The sequence below is a fragment of the Platalea leucorodia genome, assembly GCF_965183815.1.
Source record: "Platalea leucorodia genome assembly, chromosome: 21".
NCBI classification, from domain to species: Eukaryota; Metazoa; Chordata; class Aves; order Pelecaniformes; family Threskiornithidae; genus Platalea; species Platalea leucorodia.
Window position 1 is genome coordinate 7,392,349 of NC_138843.1, and position 4,152 is coordinate 7,396,500.

At 52.3% G+C, this 4,152-nt stretch overlaps 1 pseudogene across 1 annotated transcript; it reads right to left on the reverse strand.

Moving 5' to 3' along the window:
• Positions 1 to 2,776: 2,776 nt before the first annotated feature.
• LOC309599598 (olfactory receptor 14C36-like) lies at positions 2,777 to 3,556 on the reverse strand (annotated as a pseudogene). Its single transcript has one exon. The product of its transcript is annotated as an olfactory receptor 14C36-like (transcript).
• Between the last annotated feature and the right edge of the window lie 596 nt (positions 3,557 to 4,152).

Below are 4,152 nucleotides of genomic sequence, written 5' to 3' on the forward strand. Positions count from 1 at the left end.
TTTATCTTGCCCAGTAGTACAGTTACAAGACTGGTTTCACCTTCCTCAAAGCTTAGAATCAGAGCGTCATAGAATTGTTAAGGTTGAAAAGGACCTCAGAGATCATCGAGTCCAACCTGCTAACCTAACTGCCTGGTCCACCTCTAAACCATGTCCCTAAGCACCACATCCACGCGTTTTTTGAATACTTCCAGGGGCTGTGATCCCTATGGATTGCTATGAGGACAATGATGGATTGCGGATCCTCCAGCTTGCCAATGTCCCTCTGGCATTGCAGGGAAACAAAACCTGGGCAAGTATTCTGGATGCAGTGTCACAAGTACTGAGCAGAGGGAGAGAGAATCACTTGCCCTGGCTGCACTCCTAATCCCACAGCCCAGGATGTTGTTGGCCATCTTTTGCCTAATGGAACCCAAAGACCAGCAGATCCTTTCCTGTGGAGCTGCTACCTGCCTAGCCAGTCCCTGTCCTAGGACATTTCAGGGCCTACATCCACTTTAAGAGCAGGTGCAATCTTTACTAGATATCATGAGGTTTATATATCCTTTGGGACGGCAGCCCTGCCCTGCTCTCCTCAATGGGATGTCTTCTACAAATGTTATCAAAAAGTACTCTCTTATATCCTCCAGGTCATTCAAAAGATGTGAAAGAGGGCAGGCTGCAAGCTAGACCCCTGCAGGACCCTACTAGCTGGATGCCTCCAGGCAGAGCACCACGCATGTACCACAGTCCTCCAAGCCCAACTACTCTCCAGCTGGCTTCTTACTCAACGACTTATCCACCCATGCAGCCCATACTGTCCTAACTTGGACACAAGAAATTTCTGGAGGGATGATGCTGAAAGCCTTGATGACTTCCTGGTAAAAGACCATCTCTGCTCTCCCCACATCCAGCAATCCTATTCTTTCCTCACAGAAAGCAAAGAATATGGCCAGGAACAAGCTCCCCTGGGTAAACCCAGTCGCCTTCTCTTTCAGACACCCAGAAATGGGATTCGAGTGGACATGAGCTGGGGCACAGCCTTTCATTCCCCTGCTCATCATTTGGGCATTCTGGAAAGGTGTATGCATTGTAGAGGTGCTGCCGATGATCAGGGAGTCCCCATAGTCTCCGTGACCTTTCAAAGATGATGGAGAGCCGAGGGAGGGAAAACAAGACTTTTCTTCAGCCTGCAGAGGTCAGAAGGACGGTTGGAGCCTGGATCCCATAATGGAGAAGGAGCGGCTGAGAGAACTGCATTTTTGAGAAATCCCTCAGCGCTAAACACTGGAGCAAGGCCTCAGGCCAGCTGGGGAGATCTCAGTCAATGGAGATTTTCAAAATTTGTCGAGACAAGCACCTGATTGAGCTGGAGCTGTCTGAGAAGAGGCTTGGCTGAGAGTCCAGCTGTGGCAAGAGCTGTGGGACTTGGTGTGTAATGGCTGTCAGGAGGAAATTAGTTTCCTTTTGATTAATAATGGCGGTGGAGTTGGGTATGACTCAGCCCCAAAGGAGGATGGGGGTGACCATGCAGCAAAGGTCCTTCCTCAGGGCTGGGGTGTATGGCCAGAGATGGGAATGGCTGCCGGGTGGGACTGGTCTGGGACAAATTTCCTGGGGCAGCTTTCCCAGGGTGTCCTGGAAACATGGCACAAACCAGGACCCTCTCTTCTGCACTTTGGATGCCTTGCTTCCTTCACCATGACACCTGGCTCTGCACTGGCAGTGCTGGCTGCCCCTACCCTGCACACTTACACACCTTAGCTCTACACTGGCCTTTTTCTCTCCTGGGCTCTTTCCAGCCCAGCCCAGCCCCTCCCCACCTCTCCCCACCTCCCCGCCCTCTCCCAAGCCCAGCCCAGCCCAGCCCAGCCCATCCCAGCAGAGCAGCCCAGCCTGGGCTGGCTCCATGGCACTGCCCAGCGCAGGCTGCTGCAGAGCTCTGGGCACTCACCCCACAGCCCCAGCCCCTCTGAAGGCCACAGCAGCTGCTGGGGGGCAAGACAGCAGGGTTCAGGCTCCCCATCAGCGCCACGGCTGGTGCTGGCCCCCAGGGCATGAGGGAACAGAGGCTAGGCACTCTCTGGCTCTCCTGAATTCATAATGTAGGTGAACCCCAACCCTGACTGAATTTCCCCCTCCTCTGCTGCCACCAGCCCTACTCCCCAGGACAGCACCAGAGTCCTGGCCCTTGGGGATCCTCAGGCAGCTCCTGCAGCTCTCCACTCTCCCTTCCCTGTGCCTGCCGAGTCCCCACTGAGCCCCATGGCACTGCAGAGTCCGTCTTCGTGGATACCTCGATTTACTGCTTTACTTTTGGGGGTCTTTACCTTTGACAGTGTTTCAGCTTCTGACTGTCCATTCATTCCAACCCCAGGGAAAATGGTGAGTTCCCAACCTCTCCCCACCATTGCCAGAGAATCTGGTACATGCCATCAGTCCTGTCAGACACGAAGGAACCTGAGGAGATAATGGGGAGCTGATGGACCATCTCCCCTGCCACTGGACACCAAGAAGTGAGCCTTTAAAACCAGAACTTTTGATCCAATGGAATTCAGTGTTACCGGTTAACGTCAAAACCACTGAGAAGGAAAGAAGAACAGAAACTTTAAACTAAAAAAATCTTAGATATTTTCTTGGAAGCAACTTTGGAGGAACTTCAGGCACTACACCCAGGAGCTGACCTTTTACTGAAGAGCTGCTATCTGACAGGCAACATCTGACACAGTGTTGTCCAAGAGTCAGACACAACAGGATCAAACCTCCACAGAAGGAGAATAAACCCAGCAAATTATCTCTAAGGAGCACTATCATGAGAGAAAAAAGCAGACTCATGGCCTAAGACAAACTGTGGGAAATGTGCAGAGGAGCGGAGGGAGGTTATTGTCAGTGAAACAGTGTCTATTAGATCAGTTTCCATAAGGCATCCTTTGTTCCTCATGCTGTAGATGAGGGGGTTCACTGCTGGAGGCACCACCGAGTACAACACCGCCACCGCCAGGTCGAGGGATGGGGAGGAAATGGAAGGGGGCTTCAGGTAGGCAAAAAATGAGGTGCTGATAAACAGGGAGACTACGGCCAGGTGAGGGAGGCATGTGGAAAAGGCTTTGTGGCGTCCCTGCTGACAGGGAATTCTCAGCACAGCCCTGAAGATCTGCATATAGGAGAAAAGAATGAAAACAAAACACCCAAAGCCCAAAAAGACACTGGCCACAAGAGACGCAACCTCCCTGAGGTAGAAGTGTGAGCAGGAGAGCTTGAGGATGTGGGGGATTTCACAGAAGAACTGGTCCACAGCATTGCCTCGGCAGAGGGGTAGTGAAAATGTATTGGCAGCGTGCAGGAGAGAATAGAGGAATCAAGCGCCCCAGGCAGCTGCTGCCATATGGACACAAGCTCTGCTGCCCAGGAGGGTCCCGTAGTGCAGGGGTTTGCAGATGGCAACAGAGCGGTCATAGGCCATGATGCTGAGAAAATAAAATTCTGCTGAAATCAAAAAGACAAACAGAAAGAGTTGGGCAGCACATCCTGTGTAGGAGATGGCCCTGGTGTTCCAGAGGGAATTGGCCATGGCTTTGGGGAGATGGAGCCCAGGTGGAGAACAGAGAGGTTGAGGAGGAAGAAGTACACGGGGGTGTGGAGGCGGTGGTCACAGGATACAACTGTGATGATGAGGCCGTTGCCCAGGAGGGCAGCCAGGTAGATGCCCAGGAAGAGCCAGAAGTGCAAGAGCTGCAGCTGCCACGTCTCTGTGAATGCCAGGAGGAGGAACTCAGCGGTGAAGCTGGTGTTGGACATTTTATCCCTCTTGGCATGGGGATCTCTTCAAGGAGGTAAAGGAAGGGAGAAGTTAGGGCAGACTGCTTTGAGAAAAATCCATTCGATTTCTTATAGAAAGCCCCCAAACTGCCTTTCACTTTTCAGGAAGAGCTTTGGTGAGCTCTGGTTGGTGCTGGCTGAGGGTGCCCCAGGGAGCAGGAGGCTCTGCTGGGGGCTCTGCAGGGGTCAGTCCTGCCCTACAGCAGTAGGTAAATAGGAACTCAGGGTGATCTCAGATTACATCCAATACTAATATCAAAGAGCTTATAAGCATTATAGCTCCCAATTCACCTGACTGCAGAGCAGAGCTGTGGGGAGTTTGGTTTGAGCCTTCTGTTCTAGTTGCCCCAGCAC